Source organism: Staurois parvus, unplaced genomic scaffold (assembly GCF_062004578.1).
Source record: "Staurois parvus isolate SC_StPar_1 unplaced genomic scaffold, SC_StPar_1.0 ptg000213l, whole genome shotgun sequence".
NCBI lineage: Eukaryota > Metazoa > Chordata > Amphibia > Anura > Ranidae > Staurois > Staurois parvus.
In genome coordinates this window covers 228,978-248,048 of record NW_028318009.1, presented here as the reverse complement: position 1 = coordinate 248,048, position 19,071 = coordinate 228,978, and the positions used below count along the sequence as shown (strand labels likewise).

Genomic DNA, 19,071 nt, shown 5'->3' with positions numbered 1-19,071 from the left:
CTAATAAATATTTGAGGTTACACGTGCTGATTTTATCAGACAACATCAAGCCTTTGCATATATGTGCCATTATGGCTTTCTCTTGATCATTGTTTGCTTGATCCTAACATGAGATTTTCCAAGGCAAACTTGCCTGGTCAAAATTGCAAGAAAAAATGTGGAAGTACAATATTCCTTGAGAACCAATCAGAATGTGCACAGGGATTTCAGGGGGCTCTGGTGACACAATAGGGCATTAAGGGCAGGTAAAACATGTACCTATTATTATTAATTGTTTCCCAAATATTTAAGCTACAAAGACTGTTACCATGACAAAAAAGTGTGCTATTCCAACAATGTTAGAGATATCATCACATCGAAAATATGAGCACCCCTCTGCAATGTGCAAAACATCTGAATATGTCACTACAATCCATTGATTTGCTCTTGGATGCATTTTATTGAATTAACCTGAAAGTAAAGAATGGGGTAAAGTAGCTGCTTTATGTCCAACATCCCTAAACTGTACAGTATAGAAAGCTGGAAAGACAGAAGGGACCTGAGCAGTAGTCATCTCTCCTGCTAACAAGTAGATGCCATTAGCCTAGTTAGATGCACATAGGTGATATGAGGATGACTAACCTTACTCAAAGTCTGCTGTTATCTCAGTTGTGGGCAGCTTTGGAAGCTCCCTAAGAAATGCTTCATAAATCCAAACCCATGTTTTTTGTTTTATTATTTCATCGACATACTGTACATATACTCCTAGATTGTAAGCTCCAAGGAGCAGGGCCCTCCTAACCCTCTCGTATTGTCTCTGTATTGTCTCCCGTTCTATGGTAAAGCGTTGAGCAAACTGTTGGTGCTATATAAATTCTGTTTAATAATAATAATATACAGTATGTGTGTGTGTACATATATACATACACACATGGATTTCTCTAGCAGAGCAGTGCAGAGAGCCGTAGTAATTAGCTTGGTGTTTTCACTGTGGGGGCTCCTGCATGCATGATAACATAGGGTAGTAGCCCTCCAGGAAGAGAACAGAAGAATAAATGCTTGTATTAGTCTAGGTGGAACAGAAAAAGCACTATTACTTATTTTATCCCCTGCTCCCCTAGCAGCTGGCACTCTTCTCTGCTTTGCTGCCAGTTGCGGCCCCATGGTGGTTTCCAAACAATGCAGGACTGCTGGCCTTGCATTGTACACAATGATATCTTGATGTCTACAACCGACGGAGCAGCACAGGGAAGTGGCAAAGAGGAACTGGTCAAACAGCTGGAAGGAACCATGTGGAAGAAAAGAATAAGGTAAGTATAACTATTTTTCAGTTCCTCCTAGACAAAAATGAGCATGTCACCATTGCATTGCTGGGGGAACCTCACTGAAAGGGTCAATGTTTAATTTTATCAGAGTTCAGCTTTAAGATAAACCTGTTGTGAGAAAAATATGATCATAACCATTAACGACTTTTGAAAATTCTAGTTGCCTGGCTTTTATGCTCATCCACATCCAACAGTTTTAGTACTTTCTAAATAGTTCTGACTAGGAAACATATTTAGATTAGAAAAATGCTTATGCCTCCCAAAGCCTATATCCAAGCTGCAGCTTTTGTAGTATGTCTGCAGACTTTGACCATCTCCCGCAGCATGCCTACAGTATCTGACCACCTCCTGTGGCATGTCTGCAGTCTTTGACCACCTCTTTCAACATGTCTACAGTCTGACAATCTCCTGTAGCATTTCAACTGTCTCTGACCATCTCTTGTCACATGTCTACAGTTTTTGACCATCTCCTATAGTGTATTTGCAGTCTTGACATATCCCATTGCATGTCTACAGGCTTCGACCATCTCCTGTAGAATTTCTACAGTTTTTGTCCATATCCTATAGCAATTCAAGTCACTGGCCATCTCTTGCAGCATGTCTACAGTTTTTTTTCTATCTTCTGTAGGATGTCTACAGTCTCTGGCCATCTCTCATAGAATGTCCATAGTTTTAACTAATCTCCTGTAGCATTTCTGCAATTGTTGACCATCTTCTGTAGCTTGGCTGCAGTCTCTGACCATCTCTTGTAGCATGTAGGCAAGCTTAGACCATCTCCTGTAGCATTTCTACAATCTGACCACATCTTTTTACATGTCTACAGTTTTTGATAATCTCCAGTGGTACTGTATGTCTTCAGTTGTTAACCATCTCCAATTGCATGTCTACAGTCTTTGACCATCTCCTCTAGCATTTTTACAGTTTTTGTCGATATCCTCTTGTAGCATGTCAACAGTCTCTGACCATCTGTTGTAGCATTTCTACAGTCTCTGATCGTCTTTTGTAGCATGTGTGCAGTCTTTGACCATCTCCTGCAGCATGTCTCCAATCACTGACCATTTCCTGTAGCACAACTGCAGTTTCTGTCTATCTCGTGTGGCATTCCAGTAGGTTCTGATCAATTCTTTTGCATGCCAGCAGTCTTAACAGCTTTCGGAAGCATTACATTCACTGAATATGATGTGTGGCCCTTTGCTGATATCAAGGACCGCACTTGAGGTTCCCTATATTAAGTAATTTGACCACCACTGGTAAAAGTGATTCTTGGCATTGAAGCCTAGGTGGGGTTAACCTGAAAACCAGAAAATTAGCAATTTCAGATGGACAGTTCAACAGTGGCATCCTCTGACAGGTTTTCTTTTAATTGCAGGATAGCCTGAGTGATCTGTTGCATGTTGCCCAAGGAGTGTTAATGCACGATAAGAGAGTTGCCATTGTTTTATGGGGTACGTTCATATCTGTGCATTGTCCTGCTGTGCATTGAAAAAATAGTACAGGTTCATTTTTTGGTGCGTCGGTGCAGGTTTTTGGTTGCATTAACTTCATCCCACCTCCTAGCAACCTCTACTTGATGTTTATTGGCCAAACAAAAACTGCTAAATGGTTGAAAATGCACTAAAATGCCTCAAAAAAAGCAGGAAAATGTAGAGGTGTGAACCTAACCTTAATAAGTATTCTACATCTGTTTAACAGAGATGTAGAAAGTCAATATTCATGCTGTGTTATAGAAGTTGGCTCTCAGAGATATGGCCTACCTCCAGCTTCCACTGTTGGAGATGTCTCTCTTCTCCTGAATCCTGAGATCATGCAGGCCTTTACTGTATTATCTGTCCCTTTTACCAGCCGTCACATCACATGTGCATGGACTAGTGCTGTCCTTTAACAAAGCCTATTGTGTACTGGTCTTAAACGTTGCTACTTTACCACTTTCATCCAGATCACATGTCCATTGAAATTCTCCAGCAGATTTTCATTCTTGGAGACTTTGTAACCTCAATCACTCAGAATCAGGCGCAGTTCACCTTAATCCCGCTCAGAACACAGCGTGCCAATCAGATTAACACTCTCAGATCTAGTGATATCATGAAATTTGGGTCGGTGTAAATCACGACTATCCAAAATTTAACAAGGCTGTTTGTTGTTAAGATCTGGATAATCTTTAATTTAATCGGGCTTCATGTACAAAACGGTGCCCTTTTACTGTGTGGTATTGTGTACGGCATTATTGGCAGTGATGTGGAACAGATACTGTATCTGAGAAAAAAAAATAAAAGTAGACCTTTAAAGGAACTTTTCATTGCTAATACTACATTTTGTTGGTGTTAAAGCAGATCTCCAGGTAGATGGCAAAATTTGTGCATCTGCATGTTATACTAGATATACAAGCAGTTTTTTAGGAACTATGTGATATGTTCCCGAAACAGCCTCAATTCTTTGTGATATGGATTCCATGTTGCGTAAACATTCATTTGCGATTTTGTTCTGGGTTGACATGGTTTTATCACAAACTTTCTGCAGATTTGTCAGCAGCAAATCTTCTGTTCTTCCCCATTCCAAAGGTATTCTGCTGAACTCAGATTCATTGATTGCCCTACCATCTGTGTTCCCCACCAGAATTTAATATTCATCAGATCAGGCTACAGGTTTCCAGTCTTCTACTGCCTAGGTTTGGTGAGCCTATGCCCACTCCAAGCTCAGCTTTCTATTCTTTCCTGACAGTAGTGGAACTCGACATAGTCATCTGCTGTTGTTGCACATCCACCTCAAGGTCCCAAGTTTTGCACATTCCGAAATGCTTTTTCTGCTCACCACAATTGTAAAGAGTAGTTATTCGAGATACTGTAACCTGTTTGAACCAATATGGCCAGCCTCCTCTGATCTTTTTAACTGAAACGTCATTTCCATCTACAGATCTGCTGGCCATTAGATGGTTTTTGTTTTTCGCATCATTTTTCCCTAAAGGGGAAGTTCCACTTTATGCCCTCCTCCCCCCTCCTCTTCTATCATTGGAATTTATTTTTGGGAGGGAAGAGGGTTCCTGCTTTTAATAGGTACCTGGTTTCACTTCTGATGGCAGATCTTCTGGAAGTTCTCCTCACCCCCCCCCGCCCGCAATCTTATGGGACTCATCACAGGCCCCAGAAGGCTATAGGACCATTCGCAAATGTGTGCACATTGTGAAACCGCAAGGAATCACAGCCAACTGCCCACAGTAAACATGCTGTGTGGTACGCTTATCTATATGCTTTGGAAATTTTCCAAATTGGTAAGATATTGGTCCCATATTATAACAATGATCAATAAGATTTGAAATCTTACTGTACCATTAGATCCCAAGCTTTGTCTACTGGGAATGTTGGACGAGGAACTGGTTACCACACATGTCTATATAGCTATCCTTAGGGTGCTGTTTATTGCTAGGAAACTTATAGTTCAGAAATGGTTATCGCCCTCACCTCCTTCCCATACTCAATGGATTAAAGCTGTCAATGACACTCTGGTTAGAGAAAAATTAGTTTATCAACATAGAGGATGTGCACAGAAATTTACAAAACTCTGGGATGCCTGGTTGGGGACACCGGGATTAGCACCAACACAATTAGTTAAGGAGAGGCTCTTAAGCGGTGGAACCACATGGGCCTACTATGAGATAACTATCCTTCCCTCAACCCTTGAATAGGAATTGTGATATAGATGTATCCATACGGTAAAACAATACTTTTGACAAAAAGTTAGATCAGACTCCTTATTTACTATGCTGCACGTGGATGAGCTAGGGAGGTTTGACTCTCTGAGTTTAGTTCAAAGAAGGCTGGTTTTTGTTGTTGTCAAATTGTTGAAAACTATTTTGATTTTAAAACTCGTGCTATTTTAATTTACTTCTGTTTTTTTACCAGCCTTTTTTGCAATTGGGATTTTTTGTTTCTATTTCTCTTTTTCAAGATAGGATCTAGAAAATGTTGTGGTCTGGAATCTATGGTTATATCCTTGGTCTACATGTTTTTTGTACCCCTTATATATTATAACGATGTAATTAGTTGATATTATGGCTACACTCCGTTGGAGTTTGTGGTTGTCTGATTGTATCTGTTCATGGATCCATACTTCAACCAATAAAAAAAGATATGATTTGAAAAAAAAACATTCTTTGTACCCGAAGACCAACAAAGAACCAGTTTGGGTTAGGATGGTGCTGGATCCCTGGACAGGTGAGTGTCCTTTTATTGAAAGTCAGCAGCTACTGTATTTGTGGCTGCTGACTTTTTAAATTTTTTTCAAACAGGGCAAAGAACCACTTAAACTCTAGAGTTTTTTTTCTCCATTCTGTTGTTTGATGTGAAGGTTATTGTCATAGGTGTTCATACAGAATCCACAATTTACATCAGTCCCTTCCTTCAAGGAGCTTTCAATCTAAGGTCTCTATCTCATATGCATAGGACTAATTGGGGCAGGAGCGAATTACCTACCAACATGTATTTTTGAATGTGGGAGAAAACAAGAGCACCTTGAATAAAGTGCAGTGAGAACATGCAATCCCCATGCAGATGGTGTCCTAACCAAGATGTGAACTGGGGACCACAGTGCTACAAGATAGAGGTGCTAACCACTTAACCACTGTAATGGCTCATTATCTGGAGAGTCTAACCTGTATCTGTATGCAGGGGCGGACTGACAACTCATGGGGCCCCCGGGCAATAGGGGATCATGGGGCCCCTGTGTCCTTGCCCAAACTCAAAAGGCCTATGAAAAAGGTACCGGGGCATCTCATGGGGCCCCTTACTGACCCTAGGCCCTCGGGCAGTGCCCGAGTTTCCAAATGGTCAGTCCGCCCCTGTCTGCATGAGTTTATGCATTGCAATCTTGCCAGATGATTGGCTGATTACATGCATGAATATGCTTTTTTGTTTAAATTGCTCAGAAAATTTAGAAAGTTTACCATGCTTTAACCTCCCTAGTGGTCTGATTATGCAGTATTTCTGTGCTCAAAGCGGTACATTTTTTTGCTTGGAAATATGTATTTTTTTTATTGTAGGCCTGTCATTTTTAGGAATAACTCACTGAAATCTGTCCAAACAAGAGTCTAGTAAACATCCCGGGTATGTTAAGATTTGAAACCCGAAATCATAAATTATAATTTAATAAATAATCATAAAAAATAATAATAATAAATTTAATTCAATAATATAATCAAACCAAAAACACTGAAATTTGAAATATAGCGCCAAGTCCGCACATCACTGAGCAAAGTCGCAAAATCGTTTTCAGTGTCTGATGACGAATTTCCCCACAAATCATTATCGCTCAATTCTGCAAGTGGTTCTTATTTACTATCGCTGTTCTCTAGCTGGTCTAAAACCACTTTTGACCTAAAGGGACGCTTTTTGGACGCCATGGACTTTTCTCAGTTTCCAGGCAGAAAGAACAGTAAAATTGCAGGCAGGGCGCCGGACAAAGCACTCGGGACAAAATGTATGTGAAATGGTTTGATACAGTAATGTTTTACTATGGGATTATAGTGAATTTAGTGAATGTCACTTTTTGTCATTTTTCAAATTTCCCGCCGTTCCGTCCCTGTATGTCTGATGTCGCAGGGAACGGAACCCAGAAGACAGATGCCGGCATCCGCCGGAGGACATTTCAGGGGACACTGCAGGAGGGACATCGCAGGAGCGCAGGATAAGGTAAGAGAAGAACAGATTTCTGGAGCAGCGCCGCATGGTATTCCCGAGTGTAGCTCGGGGTTACCGCTTGTGGTACTGAAACTTTACCCTGAGCTACACTCGGGAATACCGCCAGGGAAGCTATTGTTTTAGAAGCCTCTACTGTAATATCAACCATGCCGGAAACTAGCTAAAAGATGTAGTATTTGGGAGACACTAAGAAAATATGGCCAACAAAGTGCTACCCATCTCTCTACCAATTGGATACCCTTCTAAATCTAATAAAGCCACATCCTCACCCATCCCTCGAGGACATCTGGGACACAGTAGTTTCCTCTGGCACATCATGCCATTGCCAATTTCTGATACTTTTAGCAGACCAGGAGGATCTGCCTAAAATCAAATTATCAGGACTAATAAATTCTGTGGAAGTCAAAGCTTAAAATGACAGCTGTGTTTAATGGGATGTAATGGAAAGTATTTTAATATTAATATTTCTGGAATAACGCACATGCTAAAACCTGTAGAGTATGAGACAGACTATTTTTAGATGAGGTGTGTAGATGTGTCATGATTACTCTACCTGCTGTACATTGGGGAACGAAGTAAAAAAAACTGCCTCAATCAGCTTTTCTTATATAAGGATACAATTAATAGCCCAAAAATAGAGGATCTGTTATAAATGATCTAGCTAGAACAGAAGCAAAGTAGAAATTAGCAGGAAATTATTTTTTTTTAAGTTTTAAATTTGAATATGATGAGAGAGAATTATAGGATTTGGCCAGTGGGGCCGAGTTTCTGTGTATGGGGGTTAAATAAAAAGTTCCCACAGAAGGCTAAACAAAAAGATTGTATTTAACCAAATGGCTCAGTACACACAAGGACATAGCAAAGAAATCCCTTTGCATTGTGTTGCATTATGTTGTCATTGCAGTCTAGACCAGGCCTAACATTGCAAATCCATTTTCATTGCTACCACCAGCACGTGCAGGGTAGTGCACACACAACCAGAGCCAGACTGATGCTGAATGTACATACTGTACATGTACATGTAGAAGGCATAAAAGGAGAACTGTAGCCAAAACTTTTCTAGTTTTGGCTGCCTGTATCCCCATGCACAGGAAGTGAGAGAAAATCTCCTAAATGCAAGGAAAAATCTTACATGTAAAGGATAAGTTCACCTGATGGGCAAAAATAATAAATGCACATTTTTTTACAGGTACAAAAAATGTGCATTTATTATTTTTGTCTACAGGAGCCTGTAAAGCATTGCAGCAGCGATCAGTAGATCACTGATGCCATGCAGGGCTCCTGCAGACCTGTCAGAATATCTGCTTGTCATACGGTATGTACAAGCAAGCAGACAATCTGACAGGAAGCTTCAATGAACTACCACGGCGCTCCACAGCACCATGGTAGTTCATTGAAAACTACAAGCCGACAGCCACTAAGTCTTTCAGGACTTGCAGTTCATTCATTTACGGAAGTCCATGAATGAATAATGCAGCCGTGTGAGTGGAGCCCTGCACGTCCGCTCTGTTTCAAAATTGACAGATAGTACGGGGAGCATTATATAGTTATACCTAGTCTGGGTGCAAAAAGACCAAAGTCCATCTACCATAATATAAATATATATATATATATATATATATATATATATATATATATTTCTATACCCACAGTTGATCAATAGGAAGGAAAAAAAAAGCCTGACTCAATTTGCTCCTGCAGGGGAAAAAATTCCTTCCTGAGAGGCAATTTGATATTCCCAGGATCAACTTTTACCTATACATGTTAGTATTCAGTTATATTATGTGTATCTAGGAAAGAATCCAGGAATTTTTTAAAGCAATTTACTGACTTGACTGACAGCAGAAGGAGCCAATGGTTTCCGCTATTCTTGGTGTATCCTGTGAGAGCAAGAAGACAGGGGAGTGCTACTGCAGATGGGCGCAGCGCTGGTTTGAGAATGGGCTCAGGTAAATATTTGGGAAAGTTGGGGGAAACAGTGGTGTGTTTACCTTAATGTATAGAATTTTTAAAAATAAAAAACATGTTATACTTATTTGCTCTGTGCAATGGTTTTGCACAGAGCAGCCCTGATCTGCCTCTTTTTTGGGTGTTCCTCCAGCGCTTCTGGCTCCTCCTCTTAAGCAAGTGCCCCCATAGAAAGCTGCATCCTATGGGGGCACTCATGTGGGTTCACTTCCAAACCCTGCTGTTTGCGTCCATAGACCCCACCTCCCCACTCCCTCATCAAAGGATTTGATTGACAGTAGCAGGAGCCAATGGCTCCCGCTGATATGAATCTGCCCTGTGGGGAAGGAGAAAGAGGAGATAGTTGGTGCTTTCATGCACAGCGCTGGGATCGAGATCAGCTCAGGTAAGTTTAAGGGGGGACTTTGGAGGAAGCTGGATACAGAAGTTTTTTTTACATTTGTAGCACCTTCCTAGGTACCTAGGGGGAGCTCTAGCTTCAGTTATTAGTTAGAGGCTGAGTAGCAGCCTGGGTGGGATAGCCAGGTGGGTCAAATTTGGGTCAGTGCTGAGAGGCTCTGCAGACCGGCTCTCTGGAATTTCCCCCTGCTCTAGGACATTGGGAGAAAGATCTAGAAACAGTGGACAGATGTGAAGAGTGGCTGGTCTTTACACTTAGAGGGTCCTGGTCAATCCCCAACAGGAAGCTTGGCAAGAGGCCAGGACAAACTTTAAGAATAACTAAGCCTGCTCAGCAGCATAAGAGTTGGAGGAGAGTTTGGGTGGAAGAGGAGGATGTGAGGCTGAAGAGCAGGAGCCTGGGAGGGGGCCCAGATGGGAGAGGTGCTCACCTCCAGGCAGGAGGACCTTGGAAGGAGGAAGGCTTGACTCTTCACCGGCCCCCTGAGAGAGGGCCCCCTGAGAGAGGACCGCCTGTGTGGCAGGGAAGGAGCAGCCCAGCTAGAAGGCCTGGTAGCAGCCACCAGCTCACCGGCAACACAAGAGGAGGACCAAATGAGTAGACCTAAACTCCCTGGGCCAGATAGGGGACGTCTGGTGGGAAACCAGATTAGCAACTACCCAGGACTGTCTTACTTTAACGTGGCAGACACTGGATCCCCTGCTCTGGGATTTCCCTCAGATAGCTAGATGAGACGAGGATTCATCTGGGATCTGGGGTAGTACAACTGGAGATGCTGACTAGCTTTCCAAAAAAGACTGTTTTGCTCTAAAAACGTGTATATAGTTCCAGGAAGCTGTCCTCAGTTTCTCAGTTCCATTGGGCATCCTGTACACTCCTTATCCTATCCAAGTTCAATTTCCCTAATACAATTTTAAAAATAAACAAGCTTAAGGACTGGTTGCTGCCTCCTAGATGCACATTGATGTGAAAATGTGTGTTGCCTGACTGTGCAGGACTATAGGGGGACCCAAAACTCCAGCAGCTCCTAAGGGGGTAGTGCAACACCTTCATACATAGAATACATGAAGGTAAAAAAGAACTTCAGTCTTTAGAACCACTTTAATGGCATCTCCATATTAATACAATACCAATACAATATACCAAAACACCATCAATTCCCCCTGTTTAAGAACCAATCACAATATTCCCATGTCACCATGGTGCAGTTCCTGGATCAGCTGCACTTTTTATAGGAATGGAAATGATGACTTCCAATAATTTGATGCCATAGATCCAGATTTCTGGGACACCCTATATATTGCATTGCTCTGACCGTGGAGACTATAAAGTGTTAACGAGGAGTAAGGGTCATTTTTTTAATTTATAGGGGCCATTTCTTGACCTGTTACATAAGAAGCATGTGTGTGTAAACAGAAGATTTACATCCGCATGTAAACTTAGCAACACTCTAGTAATCGCTTCCCGCTAATATCAGCCTGTTAGTAAATGCCAGGCTGTCATCGCGCACCTGACAATGGGCTGACTTCAGCTCTCTGTGCATTATACTGGCATGACCTCTTGACGTATCAGATCGCCTCCCAGAATCCTCTGCTTTGCTGTCACTAGAAGTGGCGCTGGACGCAGCTGTGGTCCATTACTACTTGACATATGGCATGCAACGTGCAGCTCCTGTTTTATTGGGGGGGGGTCGTCTGCTGCTTCAGATAATTATATTACAGGTTGGGGGAAGCTGTCTGCTACTTTTCTCATCTCCATGACCTTATTATACCTCTGGGAATACTTTTATGGCCTGCTTGGGTTTCCTTAATCAATTAGCTGAGGGAATGCTTTGAAGCAGGTGAGGTTATAGAGAGGCCCGGGTTACATTTTACAGACTGATGTGTCAGTATATTACTCAGCTCTATAAAGAGTAGGTGTCATGTACTGTACACACACTGACACCTTAACCCCTTTATAGCTGGAATGATTCCGTAAGCTGAGCTCCAGGTTAAGAAAAATATTCTGTAAATTCAAGAGCCATGTGCATTCTTATTGAATCTTGGTGTGCTTTGTGTATTTCTTCCAGATCTGTACAGTAATCCAGGGTGAGACTTTACCTCTGTGCAGGAGCTTTCTCCTATAATGACCAGTCACTGCTGCTCTCTCTCCTTGTGCAGGGTGACTGGTCTTGTCTCCGCCCCCTCCTGTAGTTTTCTGTAGTGGGTGGAGTCCTCTGGGCCACTCCCATAGCTCGGCTGTCTACACAGGCTATGTACAGCATAGTGATGTCACTGTTTATTTTACATGGTAATAACTGGGTTTGCGAAGGCATTTGGTGCACACAAAGTGGATTTATATCCTTTACGGCTATTTAGGTATATGTTTAAATGAAAATGAAAATGAAAATTGCGCCTATAGTTCAGCTCTAAGGCTGGATTCACCCATTTCCATATGGGATGCCTTAACACAACATGCTACAACAATGCAGGAATAAGTGTGTGGAAAAACTAAAATGTGATAAAAACGATTGTCCATAGTGAATAGATAACTCACATGGGCTTGTTATTACTTCATTTTTGACATCCAGGTGATATGTAATTATATATTTTTTTTACTTTTTGTGAAAAATGTATACTATAAAAAAACAAATAAACGATTGAATATATATATATATATATATATATATATATATATATATATATATATATATATATATATATATATATATATATATATGTGGTTTTTTTTTTTTTTTATTGCAGCAATTAAGATGGCACCCATTGAAATTAATGTGTTTTGACTTGTCATGCGATTTTCTGTGTTGCACATTGCAGCAGTGTGAACCAGGGCTAATGCATTATGTGTAGGCATAAATATAAATTTTAACTGTGTGTTTATATATATATAAATTGATCACAACAAATAAATTCCTCAGATTCAATAAATTAGTAAATACATAAAGAGTGCTCAAGGTTTAAAAATGCTTAATAAATAGTAAAAATGTGCAAATTCATGGTGCAATCATGAAGATGTGCAAATACAAAGTGCCAAATCCATGTGGATTACATCCAGCAAGCATAGAAAACAGACAGCAGGTAAGTGTTCCTCCACCATGAATCGCACAACCTTCTACTAAATATTATTGATCTCCTGTAGCAACAGAGATCAATATGCTCTCAATGTAGGTGAACCTCTGTAGACCTCTTGCTTCTGCCAGCACTATTCATCAGACCTCCAGCCAGCAAGCATCAAAGGGTTACGAGGACATCATATACAGTAGGGTTATCCTCCCGAAAAATTCAAGGGGAGCCGACAGTGTTATACCACCAAACTTTATTCCTCAATAGGGCAAGTACTTACACAGTACACGCCACACATCCAAGACATGGCGCGCGTGATGACGTCACTGGGTAGGCCCCACCCAACATGTTTCACTACCAATGAGCATCGTCAGGGGGAGGGTACATTTTTATACATTGACTGTCAGAGCACTTTTTATATATTTATTGATTTATATAATTTGTTTGAGGCATTTATTTGTTGTGAATAATGTTTTCACAGTTGCTGTTTACACATGTACTTGCACTTATGATATTGAGATTATTTTGTATTTTAATTTGGAAGCGCAGTTATTTATCTAAATAGGCATAGCATTCCTAAAAACCGAGTATTGCCTAGTTAACTCTGGAGACAGAGACGACATCCAATGATGGGTTGATAATGAGCTCCCCCATAACACTCTAGTCTGGTAGAATTGTCATGGCCTCTGTTGTGCTCTCCTCTTGTATTCCTCATTCTCCGCACACAGTGAAGTGAGCAATATCTGGCGTCTTTCTAAAGCCTCCATTGTTTTCAGATCGGAAGTTGCTGCATCATTAAACTTGTGTCCCCTCGGCTCTTCACAATGTAAATTGGGGCCTTTTCTACTCTGTGATTGATGCAGTCTCCTCTGGGCTGTCACACGGACCTAACATAGATCCAACCAGGCTAGAGAGCAGAATGGGACTCCACAAATTACAGGGGATGAAGATTCAGATGTCAAATTAAGCTGCAGAGGGAAACCACTAAGAAAAGGAAAGTGTAGACCACCCAGCAAGACCTCATCCACTATTAATCAGCTGAGATCTGTCACCGGTCACCATCATGCTGCTAATTTGGGAGCAGAGATTGCTGTTGACTTTTAACACATCCATTAGTGACACCACAGTGACCCTCTTTATACAGTACATCACAGAATAATTTGGCACTAGTTCTTCCAAAATGGGCATTAAGGATGAATGGATATTTCAGGTTTGGGCAGATGATGGGGGATTGAATTACTCCCATGCTTAATGAATAGCTCCTGCCTTTTTCTATTTTTCTTTTAGTTTACAGGGAATGCAGCAAAAGATGTGAGACTGGGGCAGGGAGAGTTCCCTATTCTTTTTGCAAAGTCATAAACATTAGCACTTGGCTGACCTGTTTATGTCATCCAGCCAAAAGATAGTTGCATTTTGCTTTCATGTCCTGCTGCCCTTTTACATCTATGGACAGCTTAAAGGGTCAATCCATCCACAACTGGCTTTTAGGTTTTGGTAGATTCCAGAGGTCTGCAAACCTTCTCTGGCCAATACGGCCCCTGCTAGATTTTTATATACTTATGGAGAGTATAACAGGAGGAGCTAGAATACAAATGTGGGGGACACCCAAAACTCCTAGCTGCAAAGGAACAGAGATGGGGGTATTGGCAGGCAGATCTCACTACTGGAAAACTTGGAAAACCAAAGGCATAGAAGAAGCCAAGAACTCCCTCCACCCACCAGACTGCACCTGTGATTCTTGATATTGCGTTTTAGTGGACTCACTCTTTAAAGTGTAACTAAGCCCTTCAGTACTTGCCTCTTCTCCACCCAAAAATCCCAGATAGAAAGCAACACAGTTGGGAATTATAGCAGGGAGATCTCACTTTTGGAAAACCAAACTCAAATAAGAAACCAGCAGATGATTCCACCCATCAGACTGCACCTGAAAGGCTTCTTTTCAGATGAAGAATCTGATCAGGTCCGCCTGTCAGTTTTTCAGGCGGACCTGATCTGATGGTCCATTCACCCCTATGGACCTGCAGGTGTAAACAGACTTGTGTCCGTTCACACCCGCCTACCTCCTATTGGATTCAGTCCACTAAAAAAAAAAAAAAAAAAAAAAAAACTGAACGGGATCTTTCCCTTTTTCCTCTATGTGCATCAGATCAGAGGGCAGTTGAGTGTAAATGGACAATTTATTTCAGGTACTTATATAGCGCCGTCAATTTACGTAGCGCTTTACATATATATTGTACATTCACATCAGTCCCTAACCCTCAAGGGGGCGTACAATCTAAGGTCCCTAACTCACATTCATACATACACATACTAGGGCCAATTTAGACAGGATCAAATTCACCGACCAGCATGTCTTTGGAGTGTGGGAGGAAACCGGAGTACCCGGAGGAAACCCACACAGGCACAGGGAGAACATGCAAACTCCAGGCAGGTGAGTTTGTTTACACCTGGCTGTCCATCGAACAGACTTTGCCGTGTCCATGCTGCATAAACTGAGCAGACGCTGATCTGTCATCCGCCTGCTCTGATCCGATCAGCAGGGGATCAGCGGACAGATCCCCAGCTGATCAAAACTGAGTCTGGCCCATGTGAAAGGTGCTTAATTTAAATATTGCTTCTCTGAAACCTTTCAATACTCACCTCTTCTCCAACAACGCCTGCATGCTCTCTTACAGGTGCCAACATCTTGTACCCAGCATCTTTTGGGTTTGGGGTCTTCAGCCATTTTGACCGGCCAGGCCCGGGTGACGTAACTCCCACACATGCACTTGCAAGTTTATTCATTTTGGCACCAAGGCATGCCAACAATGTACAATGAAGATATGGCATCTGTACCCCAAATCGGACGGTCACAGCTTCAGCAGCTGTTGTATCATCCTCTTGCTGTGTCAGAATAACACGACTGTTTATTCTTTGCTAATACTGTTGCGGTCATATTGTTGATGGTGTTCAAACACACTGTTAACACATTGCGGTGAGAATCCTGGCTCTGTGCCATCCCTTCACTGTAGTCGGCTTTGGTAATACAAGCCCCTTGTGCTTATCCTCTATAAAACCTGCATGGCATTTCAAGGGGCCATCAGAAAACGAGAGGGGGAGTATAAGATTAGGCTGGACGTAAGGGTCCTTTAAATCCAAATATTGCCCTCATTAGTACCACTTGTTAGAATTTATGTGGATTTGCAGGCCTTGGTTTACAGGAGAATGGAGAGAGAGGGGTGCCAGTGACTGCATGAATTCCTGTATGTCTCACGTCCGAAGGCTGCTCCTCGTAACCGCACAGCTGTAACCACAACAGCAGCCTCGCCGGCTCTCTGGAGAGAGTAATGGCTCGGGTTGCACGCTTATGCATACATATCGAAGCTTACATAAAGTGTCCCCCCAGGGCGACAAGAATTAACCACATATACCACGTTCTGCGCTACGGGGTTGGGAGGTGGAGTGTGCATGTGCTGTGTGATCCAGGCTGTCAAAACAGCCACAACCCTTAAAAACCTAACAAAGTCAGAGAACCTCAATACACCTTTCCTAAAAACAAACTAAGTACTAAAAGAGCAACAACCAGAATAATTTACTAAACTACTAATACAATCCAGGCATTGTGCGGCTATACTTAAGAAGGACCAGTCAGAAAACTGTTGTGCAAGGAGTAAATGTTTTTAAAAAATAATTGGAGCCATGCCACCAACTTTATTTTTGGTGAACTTCCTTAAGTAGCCCCCGGATCTTTTACCATTAGTTCATTAGAAAATGCCGCTTTTGGGCTTTTATAGTGGTGGTATTTTGCATTGAGGAGACTAGTCGCCCTGAAAGATTGACTCCTTAACACCCCCTTCACCTATAGGGGATCTATAGGGATCTGTGTGATTTAAGCACTGCAGACATCTTCTGCACCATTGGACAAGAAAAGATCTTGAAACCAGGTAATATATCTAGCACTGTGTCAAGAAAAAAAAATAGTGCTCTAGAGCGGTGGGGGTGAGTTGTTGTAAAATGGGCTTTTATGCAAACCTGTGCTTTGTCCATACAGGGCAAGCCAAATAGTTTGTATTATTGACCCCCTTCCCAGCAGTTCTTCCCTCCCTTGCCACCCGTTTAGCTGGGGGGAGTGAGGAACTCAGTCATGGAGGATACTCAGGCATGGATGAACTCCCCTTTCCCTTATGCGGCAGTGCTGGTTTTTGGTGACCCGGGACCATCATATTTGGAAAGGGAGACAGTCCTCAACTCTATGTAAGCTCCGACTAGAGCATTGAGTGGTAAAGTTGCAACAACAGTCTCTGGGAGCACTGGGGTGCTAAGATCACAGGAACACCGGAGTGAAAGTCTCTAGGAGCACTGGGGTGCTGGGATCAAGGGAACACAGAAGTGAGAATCTATGGGAGTACAGGAACACAGGTGTTCTAAGGAGGCACTGAATGAGAGAATGTCACCAGCACACCATGGATACCACAAAATCATATGCCTGATGACGGGGTCCTGCGAGTCTCCAAAACCTTGCTTCTACTATAATGATGTGATTGCTGAATAAAACTTTAGACCCACTTTGGAGATCCATGGTGTGCTGGTGACATTCTCTCATTCTGATTCTCTTCAGTTCTGGCCGGTGGTTGCTGCAGCACCCATTTATGTATTCAGCCATTTTGCAAGAACGTGTGTGTGTTTGGAATACTGTGTTGTAATCTAAGGCGGCACTGAGAAGAGGAACACAGGAGCTTTTAAAAAAACTCAGACACACTGTGTGGGAACGTAGGTAGCCAAAGGGGTACACAAGAGAATCTGTAGAGACCCAGGGGGTCCCAGGAACTAATGTACTCATGCATTAGCCCTTTAAGACACTGCCTGGCTATGAACTGGCTTTGATGCCAAAGCAGGGCACCGATGATTGTGACATTCTGCACAGGTAAAACACGAGTTTTCGAATTTGTTATAAGATTTTTTTTGCATGTTTATCTCTCAGGTATAGCTGTGCATGTTGTGATTCATTTGTAATATCTCCCTATTAGAATAAGGGTCATTGCACCCAAAAGTGATATTATTTACATGAAACATGATGGACCTTGTCAGCCCCTGGTTTCTAATATGTCTTGGAGATCTCCCTGCCATAGTTCTTGATTCTGTTCCTGTCCACCTTGATTTGGATGTTCCTGTAACATCTTCTCTTGTTACATTCTCTATTATATAAAATCAATTAAACATCCAACAGGGAGAGTTGGAACCTCCCATAATGGTCACAGCAGATGTGTAGAGCCAAGCTCCGAGATCTCACCAACAGAGTCTTTGAGATGAGTTTTTGTGTCCTCCACTCCAAACTCACATCTGTCCAAACTTCAAAGTCGAGTTGGGTCATTCACCACCTGGTAGCACATGTAAACAAAGGGGCGGGATGCTAATGACATCAGTGTCCTTATATGGTCAGAGAATTATTCCCACATTCCTGGAAAAGGCTGTCAGAAAAGGGGGTGCTGCAGTGACAAGTGGCTAGAAAATGGAAACCGGATATTTCCCCCCTCTGAGGACGTGCTTGAGCACGATACGCGTCGGGAGGAGCCACACCACACCGTGACGTCACGCCGCCGGAGCAACGTGGAGCTCCGGTGGCCATCTTACTACACCAGACGGTCAGTCCTTACAGATCACTGTCTGCAACTATTCATTATGTGTTTTTACCTTGATGCATCACAATAAAGCTTCTTACAAATTACTACACTATGGAAGTATCCTTGTCATCCCCTGGGGGAGTACTTTAGTCCACAAACACATTCCCTGGATGGATTACTGCTACATAGTGGAACCCAGCTCACCCAGAGGGATACAACCTACCAGGAGCACATAAGGGGAACCCTAGTGGAAGAGGACCACCAGCCTCATACCAAACAGAGGGAGGACCCACCCACTATCAGATGACATCTGGATTTTTTATACACAAAAGTGCATTTAATATGCGCATCCGGTGAGTGCGCATTGCCTTATCACTACCACACAGATACCGGACTTCTATGTCACCTGAGCACTTTTATCTTTATATTGATAACCTGGACTATTTCTTCGTTTTTGAACTTTTATTTATTTATATATCTAGAATTTACTAAGGATCAATCATCATTCCAATACATATATTGGTTTTAATATCGAGCGCTGCACTTTATATATACATTGTTGTTTTTAGGGTGATATTGGTACCTTTTTTGTGCATAGCAGCTTGTTACTTATATACTTAGGCGCTTGTACTACTTTCCGCATACAGGATATGTCACCAGCACACCAAAGATTTCCAAAAAAAGGGTCCAACTTTTTATTTAATGATTACATCATAGTAAAAAAAAATTTTTTTTGCTGCGATGTGATTGTTAAATAAAGCATTGGACCCTCTGGAGATTCTTGGTCTGCTGGTGACATATCCTTTGCTCTGAAAGTTCTTTTATGGACAAATGCTCATATCTCGTAAATTACAGTGACTAAGTATGATCATGTGTCCACATATAGGCACTGACATCACCAGAATCCTGCCCCTTTGTTTACGTGTGCTGCAGGGTGGTGAATGAACCAGACCGCAGCTACATGGACTTAAAAAGAGAGCGACTTTGATGTTTGGATAGGGATAAGTTTAGAGGATGCCTGAACTCTTAAATATAAGAAACTGTCAG

The 19,071-nt window shown here is 42.1% G+C and overlaps 1 protein-coding gene across 2 annotated transcripts in view; it reads left to right on the top strand.

The window, feature by feature from the left end:
- ADAMTSL4 (ADAMTS like 4) overlaps positions 1–19,071 on the top strand; it is a 274,339-nt gene that overhangs the window by 187,234 nt on the left and 68,034 nt on the right. The window lies entirely within an intron of this gene.